Source organism: Thunnus thynnus, chromosome 16 (assembly GCF_963924715.1).
Source record: "Thunnus thynnus chromosome 16, fThuThy2.1, whole genome shotgun sequence".
Taxonomy (NCBI): Eukaryota; Metazoa; Chordata; class Actinopteri; order Scombriformes; family Scombridae; genus Thunnus; species Thunnus thynnus.
The window spans coordinates 24562342-24579506 of record NC_089532.1 but is presented as its reverse complement, the minus strand read 5'-3'; the positions used below and the strand labels follow the sequence as shown (position 1 = coordinate 24579506).

The window sequence follows — 17165 nt, the reverse complement described above, 5'->3', positions numbered from 1 at the left end:
TGAAGTGGTGGTGGGGAGCAGCGGAGAGGGAGTGGGGGACAGAGGAGGACGGGTGCCTGCTGTCCTCCACAGGGCAGGATCTCCTACATCAATTTAATGTGCTTCCTTTTTTTCATGCTAATCAGTGATTGGCCAAGACACATAAAATGACGCTCCAAGGGAGGGCGGCCTTCCTAACCAATCAACAACCAGAATGCAATATTGACATCACGTTGGTCCAATGATAGTTATCGGATTTCATCTTTAGTTCCCTCCACTGTAACTTACGTGGGTGTGACAAACTGATAAGAGAAGAAGACCGGTAAGATATAGATAAATTACGTTTCACTTCTTTTATTGAGCAGTAGATAGCTGCTTGCGTTAGCCAACTCAACAGTTAGCTTGTTGTAACAGCCTGAAGGACTCTTTGTACATCCATGGAAGGACTGTTAAGGACTGTTGTTAAACTAACGGGAGAAATGATTTGGACTGTGCAGCGAAGCAGCAGCGACAGGACGCCGCTGGGGAGCGTCTGGAGAGAGAAAGAACCGGGAAAAACAACCAGAAGAGTTAGCTTGTTTGTCATAGATGCTAATGATATGAGACTGGTTAACCATTAGCCACAAAGTTCTGTTAACTAACAAACAAGATAACCAACAGCTACAAATGGACGTTATGACATGGATATTTCATCTCCATGAAAGAAAGAAGAAGACGTCAGATAACGTGAGTCAGATACAGCTTCTCTCTCTCTAATTTCATCTCTGATGGTTAAACGTCTCTGTGGCTGTTGTGTAAATTTATCTCCTTAACAAGAATGTAGCAGAGATGATATAATGTACTGTAGGTAGTTTGCTTGTTGAAGTTACAGTGAGCTGTCTGGACTCACTCTTTCATTTAGAATTGATCCCGTTTTTAATTGAGTGGTTGTTGAGTCACCTGTTGATGTTGTGTGATTAGTGAATGAGTGTGCAGGAGGTCTGGCTGCTTGTTGTGACAATTTCTTCGGTTCATTTTTAAGCTGAGTCGTATATTGAGTAATAAGCCTAAAGTAACTAGAATAACAAGTGTTAACATGTCAGCTTTGTAGACTATATTTTGTATGTGGTGCACATAGATCAGAGTGTGTAAGTCATGTATTTGATACATGCATTAATATTTTCTGATGTGAACCTACACTTTTACATCTGTGAATGTTTTTAGTGTTCAATCTTTGATCTGTACCTGTATCACATTATAAGCTTTGTGGTACTTTATATGTCTGTATACTCAGAAAATACATAGGAAACACATGAAAATCATGTGATATCTTGTCTGTTTTTGATGAGAACATAAATCTTTTGTCATAATTGAACAATACTGTAAATTTGAATTTCACTTTGTTGGTAAAATCACACATTCTGAACCACTCCATGGCTAAAAGAGCACTTCTTCTTCTTCTTATGTATATGCTAAATATCTTTGAAGAAGCAGCCTTTTCACCACTCAGGGGTCTTTGTTTTTGAAAGCAAATTGATTTATTGGCATATAAAATTCCCCTCCAAATTCATCGGGTGGGGGACAATGATGTAGTATGATCGGTTTGTTGTACGATTCCATGTTAGTTTTCCTCTTTACAGGTATCATGGCACTAGAGAAAAAGTTAAGGGATCACCAAAGTTATTACAATTTATTCTGAGGGGGGTATTGATATATTTACCAAATTTCATGGCCATCCATCCAACAGTTGATAAGACAGTTCAGCCTGAGCCAACAAATGTCAATCTCATGGTGGTGCTAGAAAGTCAGGGGATCAGCAAAGTCTCAGTGGTTCATCCTCTCGGTACCATGAATGTGTGTACAAATTTCCATGGCAATCCATTCAATATTTGTTGATGATCGACTTACCAATACACCAATGCCACAGAGGCTGAGATATCCTGTGTATGAGTCACGTTCTAAAAATGCTTGGTCCTAATGCAACTCGGTGGCGTTTTTTTTTTTTTTTGCTCCACCCGTCCCTGCCTGATGAAAGTTTTAATTCCAATCCCAGAGATAACCCACATGACATAATAAAAGTTATTTTCTTAGACTTTGGAGAGTATTATACAAGTAAACTCATCTGTATGTGTAAAATCAGTGAAGTGCCCCTTTGAGTTAAAGATCTAAAAACTTCCTCCACCACAGTAAATTACAAACAGTGTCTGAGCCTTGATGCTCCATTAAACATGGTCTACTTTACTTGTGTGAATACATAAGTAATGGCGGATAAACTTCTTTTGTGCCGGCTCTGTACCCCCATTTCCCCTCACTCAAAGCCCAAAACACAGGACAGTTTTTAAGGAAACGGTGAAAATATTTATTAGCAAGCCATTAATAATTGACTAGAATTTAATGTGCATCCACTCCAAGGACATGCTCTAAGTCAGTATTAGAGATTTAAAGCTGCAATAAATCTGCAACATACGGCGAGAGGCACGCAACAGCCACCACCCAGTCTGCTTCACTTCTATGAGTATGATTCATTCATGGCCAATTATAAACAGAACAACACGGCAACACTGCAAAGTATGGCCGAGTGCTACTCGCAGTGGCAACTTTCCACGTTAGCTATTCATCATGAACGACACAGCCGAGACGTCTGCCAAATGCTCTGCCGTCAATTTGCAAAGTAGCATGTAAATATAATTAAATGATGACATAACCAAATTATGTAAGAGCCTCTAATGGAGTCTGTAACCCCTTTCAGTTCTCCACATGAACATTGTTGTGTCAGACGGCTTTAGAAGAAATAGACCACGGAACAGGAGAATAAATGAGGAGCGAGTGGGAATAAATGCAATATTATAGGGAGCTCTGACCCTTCCCTGACTTGGTTTAAGGGCGTATTAAAGGAAATAAAACCTGACTGTATGGATGAGCTGATTTTCCATGCAGGTCTAGACAAAGTCAGTATGACAGTGGCGGGACAGGCGCACAGTGAGAGACAGACTGAGAGTAACACGGAACAAATAAAACCATGAGTCACATTAGTGGGAGAAAGATGGGGTGCTGACTGAGAGGGGAATACAAGTAAACAGGATTATGAAACAAACCCTCAGGCGAATGAATATCATTGAGTGGTATATCACTGCAAACAAAGATGAATCAACCCCCTATGGGTGAAAAAGTTGTCCCACAACCAAAACAAACAAGAAACAAAATCTCCTTACTTACTTTTTTATGTCAGAAAAACAAAAAATGGCCATCATATTCTCTGCAGTTTTTTTTTTCTCTTTGCTTCTAAGGTGCAAACTCCTTCGATTTCTCATGAAACAGTTACTCCTTCAATGTATATTTTACCGCATGCTCCTATGGGTGTTCTATACTGAAACACAGTATGGTGGAACATGACGCACAGTGCCCTCCACAAGCTTTAATCATGGCTCCACCGTTCTTAATAGAGTGATTATTAGCACGGGGATTAATCGGCTCATTTAAATCTCATGCTTTGCCCCCTTGTGATTTACTTCTGTAGGCGACTTCCAAGTGCACAAAGGAGAGGAGACAGAGCAGGAGGTTTAAAGAGGGTAGAGTCTCCCCCCCCGTTTACTCCCCTCCTGATGTGTGAGTGTCTGCTACACAGGAGCTAACAAGCAGCGCAGGACGCTTTAACCACTTTATCTCCTGACTGGAGAGCTTCATTAAGTCGAGGCGAGGTGAGGACAAGAAGGGGATAAAAAAAAAAAAAAACAGGACTGGAAGAGCAGGGGAGGAGAAGAGGGCAATTAGTAACCCAGTTAGGATGCTTGTGTTGTAGATACACAAGCTCACAAACAATCCAGTGGCTCTGCAGTGCTAAAGCTACATGTTCCCGTGCGCTTTTTTTTTACTTAGAGAAATTTCCCGCTGTAGTATTTATGCTGTAGTTTTGTTGTGGTACGTGTTGTGGCAGTTTTATGAGGCAATTTTTCTCAGGATGTGAGAGTGTGTGTGGGTGGGTGGGTCGTGGGGGGGGAGGAAGTGGTTGTGGTGGTAGTGGTGGGGAACACTATGTCCAGGGTAGATATATACACCATGTAAGCACAATGCCCTTGAATCTGGCCTTGGACCTCTGTTGCATTTCATCCCTCTCGCTTCACTGTCAAGAGATCAAATAAGAGCAAAAGTAATTCCAAAAGTGGAGTGGCTGTAGTACACAGTTTTGTTCTTTTCTCAGGCAGGAAGGAAGAAGCAGTGCTGTCAGAGCCACTGCTTCTTATTCACCTACTATCCTGTATTCTGCACATACTGACACTAATAATATTCCACTGTGCTGAATACAAGATCAGTTTGTTTATATTTTCACAATGCACTGTACATGATCTTCATTAATTGATTCTACAGCTCTACAGCGGATGTATGTGCAGATATAACATTAAATGATAACATTTATTTCAGTGTGACAAGTAATGTATGCAGGTTTTGATGTGATGTATGCACAGAAGTGATATTGATGTATTGTAAAATTGATCAATGTCTCGCGGGCATGATAGTGATGGAGTATTTAGCGCTGTCTGACTGGCACATAGCTGTGAATATGAGTGTGTTTGTTGCCCATTTATATGTGTTAACCTTGTGAAAAGTTGACTACCAGAGGATATATAATAGAAAATAGATGAATGGATGGATCATTACTAAATGTGTTCTCTAAAGGAAACTCTTGACCTGTTACAGTTATTATTACTTCTACCTAGCTGTCTCAGTGAAGCGATTAAATGTCCTATGACAACCCTGTCACCTAGATATAATTTATACTAATAATTTGCAACGGCATTGAGAGAGCATAATGCCACATGGGCAAAGTGTTCATACAGAATATATCTGCAAAATGTTCACTGATAACGTATTTAATTTGTTTTCCTTCAATATCAACTTGTAGCAATTCAAGCATGATTAACATTTTTATGGTTATGTTTATGCACTTTGGAAACAACTAACATCTTTCCCTAAGCTAAACCAAAGTCCTCAGGATGGAAAATAAAAATAAAAAATAATTTGAACATCCACAGCAAGTGGGCAAAGTCCTGCTAATTAAGATCATGTGATATGATTGACAGCACTAAAATAGCTATAAATGAACCTTCAGGTCAGATTGTTTTGTCAATTACTTGGTGATGATCAGGGAAAGATCACAAAACAAAATGTCACGCTACTTATTGCACATCTTTGCACCCTATTTACATGACACAAGACATCTCAGAGGAAAATAACCGGGATAATACTGACTACTTAAAAAGCATTGCATCAAAATAAAATATTGACTATAAGCAGCTTAAATCAGCATCATTTGCATTGTAATACCTACACTAATTGTTCTAGACAAGAACAAAATCACTGGTTCATTAAGTGCTGTTATGTCCCACATATAGAGGATTTGCATGTGATTTTTTTTTTTTTGGGTAAGGGCACGCACGCACACAAGCGAAAGGACTGACATGTAATGTTAAATGCCAGCTAGATGGTCAGCTTCAGGCAAAGCTGAGGAAAAGGTTTTCTCTGTCAGAGCAATGCCTCATCCAGACTTAGAATTCCTGCAGCTGTGCCTGCTAGCAACTGTTTCCTTCTCAGATGAGAATATTTGGAGCATCGGTTTGCTACATGTGACTTGTTTTAGAGCACTGATACTTTCAGTGTTCAGACATCTGTGCTAACAGGTTAGCACTGAATATATGTTGGTATGACATTGCTTTGTGAAAAATCTTTCCAATATCAGTTCAGAAGACCACCAGATACATGAAAGAAGATATAATATTCTCTACAGAGAAGGTTAAGGGCACACACAGACACACAAGAACACAAATATAGTGAAGAAGGATAGTTGCAGGATGGAGAACAGCAGCCAAGATGGTTATAAACAAACCTCCAAGAAATTGAAACATTGGGACACAAGGCCAGTAAATTTGAGGGCCGCATCTGCTCTTACTAGTAGCAATTTGGAGAAAACAAGATACTGAAATGAGGGCAATTTCTTTTCTGCCAGCTCCTGATCGTCAACACATGCTATAACTCCCACACTGGCCTGCCTGTCCCTGTTTCTGCATGAGACTCACTGTAACTGCGTTTGGAATATCCTGCTTTCCGGCGATATATTCCCGCAGCTGTGCTTCTGCAGTTGTTTTTTTGGGAGGAGGAGGGAGTAATGAAAACCTCTCAGATATGCATACTAAACAAACGCTGTGATTTATATTCCTATGGACGAACAGGGCGCATCACACATACACTCCCATCTGTTACCAGGAAACGGGTAAGAAGGAAAAGAAAGGGGAAGAGGGAAAATAAACTGAGGCTTCTCCCGAGAAGAGAAAGAAGTCTATGCATTGAAGATACACAGTCGAGTAGCGTTGCTGCAGTCTATTTTTGGCACTCGCTTCTCCCCATGCTCCACCCCAAATGCGACCCTGTTCTGAGATTTTTTTTTTTTTTTACAACTTGAGTCATTGATATAAGGTTTGCTCTTTCCAAAGGCATAACAAATGTGCAGATCTGACTCTTGTGTTCACCTCCTCCTTACTGTATCCATCCTCTGCACTGACCCTCACACTGCTCCCTTGACACCAGATAATTCACTATTAATTCACCTCTAACCTCTCCCCCGTGATGTATGTCACCGAGTCAAATGCTGAGCGTGCCCTGTATCATCCTCCACTCCGCCAATATATCATTTTCAACCTGCAGCACATCGCCGAGTCGTATTGACAAGGGGCTGGTGAAAAATCACCCCGCGGCCTCGATGGCGCCCTCGTCTCTCCCATCCTTTTCCCTGAGAATCTTGATCCATGAAGGTGATTGAATCGGTGCTCACCATCCAGCCATCTAGCCGCCCAATTGCCCCGTCTCCGTCTCCAGAGTGGGAATTCATCAGATGTGGCGCTAAAGTCGACCGGAATGGCCCATTAGGCTCCGGCGGGTCAATGGTTAACTAATTGAGGAGAGCTCCAACGGTGACTTCTTCTTCATCCATCCATCCGATCCATAACTGCGATTGAATGATCAGTCAAAACCCTGCAGTCTACTAGAGCTACCTTGATTGGCCTGAAAGACTGATGCATTGAATGAATGTGATTTTGGTGTAATGAATCATGGGGTAAGTCTTTTTTTTTTCTTTTGCTTATTCATTTATGCAGGATAAGGGTGAGTAAAGGAAACACTTGTCTTCTGGTAACTCAGAGGATCTCAGGTGAGCTCTAGGCGAGCACTGACTCAGATCAGCAGAGTGTCTCCAGACGGGTGATGAATGATCCTTGAGCTAAACGCATTCCAGTGTACAAAGGCAGGACTGTACTTATTGATATAGGAATATAAGAAACGCCAGCAGTCTTTTGAAAAATGTGTTTTTATAGATGGAGGGATAAGCCTTGACAAGAAGTAAGCTGCATTTTGAAGCTTTAAGCATATTAAACCGTAGAGATCTAATCTCATGCCTGATGATAAGCACCCGAGGTATTGTTTATTTGTGCGTGTATGTGTGTGTGTCTTTCGTAAGAACCTCTGAGTGCCCAGGCAGCTTCCCATTTTAACCTACATCCTTTTCATTATTTTGGAGGCCTGTGGTTGTAGAAATTAATTTTCAGGGGGAAAGATGGATTTTTCTTTTGGAAGCGGTCATCTTGTCAGTTTTTAAACATTTTCGATAAAACCCGAAAGTAGTGGAATGAACGGAGGCAATGAATTCATTACGGGGATAAAGTGATAAGGCAAACACAAATGTATTCCAGCTTCTTACCCTCCATCTGAGCTTTAAGGGAGAGGATGGCTCATGTTAAGAAATGGGGAATTTATCTACGATGATGAAAAGCTCAACCGTATCATTCCAAATCTGTTTAGTGAATAATCTAGTAATTTGCAACGATTGAAGATTAATGAAATTGTGTTGCTGCACAAGAAAATGATGCATCGAATTTATTATTAAAAATGTTCAATGTTTAAATCAAATGATCCTCCTTGAGCAGCGTAATACATTTGGTTAAATGTTTTTCCGGTGAGCATGAGTGAGTTGCAGTAATGGCCGTGCTACAGTATTCATCCTGGTTTACCAATGAACAGCTAACATAACATGCATAGGCAGCGTTTTCCACTAGACATCCAAAATACATTTAAAATATATGCCTAAAATAAAGATTTTAAAATATAAGCAACTCATTTGAATTTACTCCAGTGATATTCTGTATTTCACTCCCATAAAGTTAGTGGACGTAGAAGGGTAAAAAGAAATTGATCATCATCTCTTTCAAACAGTGCTATATGCAGGATTTGGAGTTCCTCCAATCCACCTCCATTATGTCAAATTTTGACCAGAAACCAAAACGAAGGTCTTTCTGTAAAAAAGAGTTCTCCCACTGTAAAAAGGGAAGAAATTCTGAATGCCTTTATTTACTAGAGCTTTAGTAGGCTTAAAAGTAATGAAATTTAAATCAGCGATGATTGATTTTTTTGGCCACTTGAGGGCAGTGCACATCCTGAAAACCCAAAATTGACATATTATAAGCTTATAAAGATGTTAGGGACTTAGAACAAACAGTTGCTGATTTAAACATCCAGCAGACACAGAAGCAACATTAGCATTAACTGACAGATATTCGCTCTCCTTTTAGCTCTGATTTTGTCTTCACCAATTCTGGAGGGAAATATCTGGCTCCTTAGCAGCTAAAGGCACCACTATGTACACCAGCTAGATGCTAACTTTGTCTGTTTGCCAACTGATGCTGTAATAGTAACATACAGTGTGTTTAATCAGATGTTTGGGGGGTTTTTTCAGCTGAAAACAAGGTTGAGGAGAGCATTGAGACTGAACCTGAACAGTGAGGGGGACTACCACCTCCTCAGCTTGTCTCACAAGACACAATAGTATTGGCATGACTGACATGTAAAATCTCCTTCAAATACTGCTTTCCATTTATGCAATTCAAGTTTGAAACACTATTTAAATCATACAGGCTGTAATTAGAAGGGACCAGCAGGTATACTTGACCATATGGTTAGAAGCAGACAGAGGAACGGTCTGTCTTCAGTGTGGTTTAGAGGATGGACAAACATGTCTGCGCTGTTGGCAAACACATGTGGTAAACATGAATACACTATTCAACAGTAAAGATAATTTTCAGGAAGGTGTGAGGAAAAACTTCTCAGGTCAAAAAAGTCTATATGAGATCACAACTTTGTCCGCCCTGTATCACATGTAGCAACCTTTTATGGTTAATCCACTTTGCATGAATCTAAAAATTAATGACGGCTTTTTACACCTTGTTCAGGAAAAGCCGGCGTACGAGTTCAACCTTTACAAAGACTAATGTGTGCCATTAGTCTAACTAACTGTAGCCACTTTTCATAGCTGTCTGAATTAAATTTCCTGTTATGTAGGGAATTGCATAAGTTATAATCTAACATTTGGCAGGTCAAACTGTTCACACTGTGGGTTAAAAGGCCAGGCAGAGTGTAGTCATCTCTCCCATCACTCCAATTAACACTGTTGTCCCAAAATGTCTGGGATGTGTTTTTCAGTTTTTGTCTTCGTCAACTAAATCAGGCTAAGAGTTATGCTCTCAAGATACGGTAAGCACTTCTGTGAATCAGCGTCGCTAGTGACATGCTAACTGAAGTCAAGCTCAACCCCTGCAGTGTAATGATTAATGTGAGAACTGGTCATGCAGAGGGCTCAGTGGACCGGAGCTAAAAGGCAGACATTTTTCAAGTCCACTACCCAGGGAATTGCCACTTATCAAAAGTTTACCCCCTGCACCTGTGAGCGTACACCGTAAGAGATGACCGCCCCGAACTCTTATTACAGCTGTCAACAAGAAACTCTCCAAGTCTTGAACACTTTCTGTGCAAACTCCTCTTTTTTTTTCTACCCTTTTCTTCAAAAGCCTGATTTCTTTTCTTCAACTCGGCAGGTCTGGGGGTTTGATTTATGGAACTAAGAGAAATTTGTCATGAGGCGGGAATGCTAAAGGAACCAAGACCATCGCCTCGCCAGTGTAAAATGCATGGCTCGAGTGTGTGAGACTTCCTCAATCACCGCAGACGTGTGTTGTGCATACACGAAAACAAAAACAGACAAAAGATAAAAATGGCTGTGAAGCCGTGAGAAGGGAGGAAAAGGCGGACTGACGACTCTAGAGGAATGTATTGAGTTTTTTTTTTTTTTTTAACTTGTGATCAAACATCCATCTCTGCTTCTGCAGCGACCAACTTTGGAGCACTGGTGAGACATGTAGAAAGTGGATGGACCAGGCCATGAGGTATGACCACGCTGGATGACAGGGTTGCTAGTTCTGGGGACTCAGCCGCTGATTTATGAGGTTTACCGCGCACCATGAAAAGTAGTGCTTGAGGGGGGAAGGGTCTTTGTAAGAACTAATCTGTCTGTAATTTATCACACTACCACTCCCCCGCTGACCTTCTGAGCACTGACCTGTGAGCTGGATACCAAACATGGTGGAGATGAAATGGACAGTATAGCTGTTAAGTGTGCTCAAAGCTCATGGCATTGTGGGTAATGGATACCGAAGCTTTGGTTCATTTTACTCCATAAGCACTGAAAAGTGGAAATGAGTGATCAATCAGAAAGTAATTAAGTTTGCCGTGGTGGTCTGGTAAATGGCTTTCAAAGTTCATGCCTATTACCAAGAATACAACAATAGCTGTTAACAGAGTGCAGTTCATCTCAGCCCATACATACATCAACCATCTCTTTCTCTTTGTGGATACAGCCTGCGGTGCTCAAAATGAATTCATCTGGATCACAGTTATGCACATAAATATCTGCTCATCAAAATCAATGTAGTGTGAAAAATGGCACTCAGTCTATATGGCTTGACTTTGGGTTTTGCTAGTTAAACTAACATTAGCAATGTGTTTAATCTATTATCAGTAACTCCAGATATTGTCTTGTTTGAGTGAATGGTTATAGCATTTCCACAATTCTTTTGCCTCTGCTCCTGAATTATCAAAACCACAAGATAGCTAAAAACTCTGGCCGCACAGGCTCACCTCGACTCAAGCAATTACCTACTAGAATCTCCGGTATTGATGTACAATATCATGCATAGAAATGGAACAGCCAGTGTAACATTGTACCAGCGGCTCAGCACTTGTGAGTACAGCATTGCAGATTAGATATTGAATGGAGTTCAAAGTGTCTTTGTCACCGTTTCTACTTTCCCCTACCGCTCCATACTGGCCTGATTCAGTCCCTCCCACACCATTTGTGATTCCTCACCTTCTCTGACTATGAATAAAACAACTTGTCTTGAATAATGTGTTCAGATATTACTTAGAACTCATGATGAGTAAAGAGAAAAGTTTTTCACTGATATGCTACTGGATCTGATTTTCTGCTCTCTGCTACTGTAAGACCAACTTAGGGTAGAAATGCAACTGCACATGGCTGAAAATCATTTATTGGACTGTTTTTCTTATCATATACCTTTATGAATATGAATGTGAATTTGAGAGACAGATACATTGTATCTGGGGAAAGAAAACAGAGAAAACAAAAGCAGGAATTGATGATAAGGCAGTCATAGATTTGGCTCACAAATTTCATGCATTTCAGCATTGTTGAATACAAATGCACCTGTGTGTGTTTATACAACCCCCCTAAAACCAATACTACCTTGTCCAATTATGGAAAAGAGTGCATATTAAGACAGGAAGCAAAAGGAAGAATAGAGAGGAATAGCCTCTACGGAGGACAGTTCCATTATTGGGAAGTAATTATGCAGGCTCAAGGTAGTGATTAACCAATAATAAATATATTAATAATTCACTTACTACTGGTGCAGCTCGATTAACCCCTGAAAACAGGTTGTTTCTCAATCACGAAAAAAAATTATTTATGGGTTATACATTTGTAACAAAACAGCAATTAATGGTTGTTTAGTGGTGAGAAAGAATGGGGTCGTATTGTAGCCAAGGCTATAACAATTGAGTTGAGTTTATAATGTTAATAATTAATCACAATCACCTGTATATTTCTTGTGGCTTAAACTAATGTTGTGCAGTCAGCGAATCACTGCTGCTGTAAGCAGTAGAAATAGCTATAACAATAAATATGGAATTACATCATACTAATACAGTATATGGATGAGAAGCTGCAGTGCAGAGCACTCAGCTGTGGTACACAATACTACTAATGGGAATGAATGCAGCACACATGTAATAAATAATGTTTAGTAATAATAAATATTCTCTTTTTTCCACTGTCTATAGTGATTGTTACCATACGCAGTTCATGAACACTTCATGCTCTTAAGGTTGTCTTTCAGTTTCCTAGAAAGATCCTGTGATGCAGAGAATGTTGTTTGTGTTGTTACATTTCCAAATGCAGCATCAACTGTATGTTAACAATTAATGGAGGAAGAACTGAGTAGTCAGCATGTGCAGTGATAGCCACCATGGCTGAACAGACACAATGTTTTTTTTCTTTTGTTTTGTCTTTTTAAAATAATCGTTATTTTTTCATTTCATTAGATTGTTTTAATTTATTAATTTACCTCCCCTACCCTTCCTTTCATTTAAATAGCCTCAAGTCATTGTAATGCCACACAGTAATTTGCTCTGTATCTTCCATTTCTAAGACTGTGCTTGATTTATCCTAATTATGTGTCTGACACTACTTACCTGTAAAAAAGAGGCTGGACTGTGACAGTCACTGAGCGTGCACACTGAGGAAGGCATGAGATGAAACATTTGTGCCTGTGCATTACAAATGAATAAAGATACAGCAAATGTGAATTCAAAAGACTATTTCTTTACTCAGAAAAACATAGCAGGGGAACAAATGGTAACTTAGAGAGAAAATATCCAACCAGGGCTTAATTTGGTTATACAAATGGCTAACTAGCAGCCTTCTTCTTAACCCCTCTGTTGTCCTCGGGTCAATTTTGACCCGAGGACAACCAATTTAAATGGTTTCAAAACAGTATCCTGACTAAGAAATTATGAATTATTTTAACTATAGTTGAGATCAGAGTAAAATATGTTGATGGATTATGGCAGACTGGTATATGTAAAAGTTTAGTCAGCATACTGTTTTAAAACCATTTCAATTTTTTTGATGACAGCACATAATGACACCTGTTTTCCTCCCGGGTCAAAATTGACCCGAGGACAACAGGAGGCTTAAACTAATTGATCATTTTAAGACCAAAAACATGACTAAATGTATATTTTTAATGCATACAAGCAGAGAGAGCACATACCTTTAAATGAAACTGATTGTGATGATGATGGTGATGAGTAAGGTATGCTGAAGTCAGAGAATGTTGCTCGCTGTAACTGAATGAATGAAATTTATAGAGAAAACTCTACATTTCGACACTGATAAAGAAACTGTATTTACGGTGCATTAGCTGAGTCATCACTAATACTCAGTCTGCTGATACTAATCCGGCCAATCATATAGGTGCATCCCTAGAGACATAAGCCTATTACACAATGTTAACTTTTGTTTTATTACTCAAATATGAACCGTTGTCTTAACATAAAAAACATGATTATATAAAACCATATGCACATCAAGACTTAAATTTCATAGTATAAACAGATGAAGTGACTGATAATCCTGGCAAGATATTTTCAAAGCTGAATTCCACCTAACTTGAACATTACACATGGCAAAGTGTTACTAAAACCCCCACATGCAGCAAAAAAAACAAAAACAAAAACTGAGAATATGACCCCAGTGTCCTCAGACGGACAGTCATGCCTCCAAATTTGGTGCCACAAGCAGTGAGAATCATAATCCAAAAATCTAATTTTATTCTCAGAAATCTGACCTTAATCTCTGAGTTCTGACTTTATTCTAATGATTCTATGATTCCTCAGCTCATATAATTTTTTTCGCATATGGCCCTAATCCTGTTCCATAGATAAGGCTCTAATGAGACACTGTAAAAAATTCACAGCAATTAGAGCATTAATGGATTTGTCAGTGAAACTGAGGAGTGTGGATTACCATAAGTATGTGCTGACGCCATCTAGCGGGGGTCTTATCCGATCAACTTTAGGGGTCTGAGAGAGAGAGAGAGAGAGAAGGGGGGAGAGAGAGAGAGAGAGAGAGAGAGTTAATGGGGGGGAGGGGGGGAGCATTTTTGGCATCCTTTGCCCCAAACACTGACCCTTGATTCCCAATTAAGGAGGTATCTGAGTGTAAAAATGAACTGGCAAGATGGCAAGCTCCCTGATGATGTTTTAAGGACATATTGGCCTCTGCACATAAGAGAGACATTAACAAAGCCAAATGGGCTCCAACCCAAATGGCCTCCCTCTGAAACTATTTGATTTGCACACAACCGGGAGAGTGCGACTAATCCAATCCAATTTCCGGACACACAAAGGCTCGGTGATTCATTGAAAAATCACGAGAGACAAACTGTGGAGCTCTGCTGCTTATACCTCCTGGCATTTCTCATTTCAATAAAGGTACAGGCTCCGTCACGGCTGCGCTGAGGGCGCATCAGACGCGTCCAGAACGGCGGAGGCTCCTACACTGACTGCTGAGGGGGTTTTCGCATGGGAGTCATGTACAGAGAAAACGGCTTATATTGACGTCAAATGGATATATGAATGACTTTACCGCATGTGTTGGCATGGCAGAGGCGATCGGAGCTGCCAGTTCTGCCCAAATGAAATCCTCAGCAGACAATTAACCTGTGAGGCTGCCGCCAGGCTTTTTCAATTAGCCTGGACTGTAAGATATGATTATATTTTAAAGTTTAATGGACGCCCGGCTTCTCCAAACTCGTTGTGAATTCATGGTTTAGTTCTGAGGGGAGAGAGCGACGCTGCATCCCGCTGCTGACAGAGAGACCACTTGTACCGCCGTCACAACTGTGCCAAGAGACAGGGAGTCTTTGAAAGCCACCGGAGCGGACCCGACCGGCATATCAATCAGCGTCCCGGAGAGCGACTCGCTGGGTCCGCACCAGCGATAAAAGGCATTGTCTTAACGTGTGCGTGTCCGTCTGCGTGTGTGCGTGTGGTGGGGGGGACAGAGAGAGAAATGGCACTTTTTCCGTTTGAGGAAGGGAGGACAGCAACAGTCACTGGCAAACAAATGTAAAACCCAGTTCCCCTCGTCTTGGCACGGGTGCGCACCGGCGAAGAGGCGCAGGACCCGCAGGATCATCGATTCGCACTTTGTGATTTTGCGCTGCGTATGTGACAAGCGCAGAGAGGAAGCAGTGAAGCGGTGGGATTAAGGGGTGCTTCTCCTATATGAACGACTCAAATCACTTAATCATGAACGCCAGGATATTGTTTTTGCTTGTTTGTTCTGCGGCATTTTTCACTGGGCTGCAGTGCGCCTCGCCAAGGACCACAGCGGGGATGGATCCCCCCACCGCCGGCTTCAGCAACCTCAGCAGCAGCAGCAGCAGTGGCGGCACCAGCGGTGGTAGCAGCGGGGAAACCGGGGGTAAAAGAGACTTGAACCAAACCATAAACTCCAGGCTCAAGAGGAAAACCCTAGCGGTGGATTTTGCGGTCCCCTCTCTGCTGCGCTATTACCTGGCGGAGTTCATAAAAAGACCCTTGAACGGAGACTGCCAGACTTTTAGCGGATGTTACACGGTGCGCGCAAACTTGACAATGCACTGCATACCTCTACAGAAAACCATTGCTACTTTTGTGGAACCGAAGTCTGCGGAGTCTGCACAGAGGAACACCTCTGCTGAAGGACAGCTCCCCTTCTTCTTCAAGCGGCCGCTGTCCAAAGTTCTGAAATTAGGCTTAACAAAAGCCAGCAGGAAATCAAACCAAGTTGTGGTGGAAATAGGAGAGGATATAGTCAAGACGGGATGCGGGGGGTTGTCTGTGTACGAGGAGGCCCCGGTGTTAACCCTGGAAATGGACCTCACAACTATTCTGGAGTGGTGGCTCGGCGCGGAGGGGGGCCGGCTGAGGGTCCGACTCATGCCCGAGAAAAAGGCGCAGGTGCCCGGGATCGAGGATCGGTACACAGCGGCAATACGCGCTGCAGACCCCCGCCTCTTTCTTCAGATATCCTCCCGGGGTGAGTTCCTCTCTCCCCCCCCTCCCTCTCTCCCTCCCTCCCTCCCTCCTTCTTTTGCTCTCTCTCTCACTTTCTCTCTCTTCCCATGTTGTTCCCTCACACCCCCACATGCACTCCGCTCACACATGCGCGACTCACCGAGCCCGATTCATGTTGCTCCGTCACGGTTGTGATTTAAGTTCTGCTGTGATTAATTTTTGATGTTGAATCCTGCGCGCCTAAAGATGCGTGCTGCGTGTGCTTTACTTGTTGTGACACTGGCTTTCATGGTGGAAGTCTGCGGGTAAAGAAATGTCAACATGCTGTTCCTAATAGCCTGTTGGGAAAATGATGACTGGTGCGTGTGCGTGCGTGCGTGCGTGCGTGCGTGTGTGTGCGTGCGTGCGTGTGTGTGTGTGTGTGTGTGTGTGTCAGAAGAAAATAACACTTAGGGAATCCATGCATTTAGGTCTGTTGCTCTGATCCAAGGGACTCTCAGACTCCTGTTTCATTATTGATGCCCACAGCACCACTGAGAGACGAACTGCGTGTTGATTTAATTCCCAAACTCTTTGATTATTTCCAGTTGGGATCCACGCTGGGTACATGCAGCATCTTTAGAGGCTTCTATCGTTATCAGTTCTGAGATGGTAATTATTATTTCATTGGGAGGGAAATAGAGGCCTCATTGACTGATAATAACATTGCGTAAGACCCATGTGGAATGATATTTGAGTTGGAAAAGGCCCTAGTAGCACTCCATCGTCTTCATTGGTTTCTCCTTTACGACACCTTCTCAATTCCCCGAGCCACCCACTGTTGGTGGAAGGTTGGAGATTTAAGAGAACGAGCTTTATTTTGATTAGACACAAATTAAGCCGTTATCTCCAAGAAAGCTTTAGCACTCAATACTCGAGGGTCCTTCCCTCGTTCTTCTGAGCATCGGCACAATCAGTGTAATTGCTTAATCACTTTGATGAGGGAGGCCGGCCTAGAAAAATGCAACGGAACCTATCAGACAAAAGCAAAGCAGAGGCTGGCTCGGCTGGAAGCCGATTGAAGAGGAAAAACCTCCAGCAGGCGTGTATGCATATGACATAATGCATGCAAACACACACACAGAAACTAAGAATGCAATACCCAAGTTATTACATTTGTGTTGGTTGCTGTGTTGTGATTTTGGTGATTTTTA

At 41.7% G+C, this 17165-nt stretch overlaps 1 protein-coding gene across 1 annotated transcript in view; it reads left to right on the top strand.

Moving 5' to 3' along the window:
• The first annotated feature begins 306 nt into the window (after window positions 1-306).
• alk (ALK receptor tyrosine kinase) overlaps window positions 307-17165 on the top strand; it is a 369356-nt gene continuing 352497 nt past the window's right edge. Inside the window, exon 1 of the mRNA XM_067614871.1 lies at window positions 307-705. The gene's annotated coding sequence lies outside the window, so the exon portion shown is untranslated. The remainder of the gene's footprint in view (window positions 706-17165) is intronic.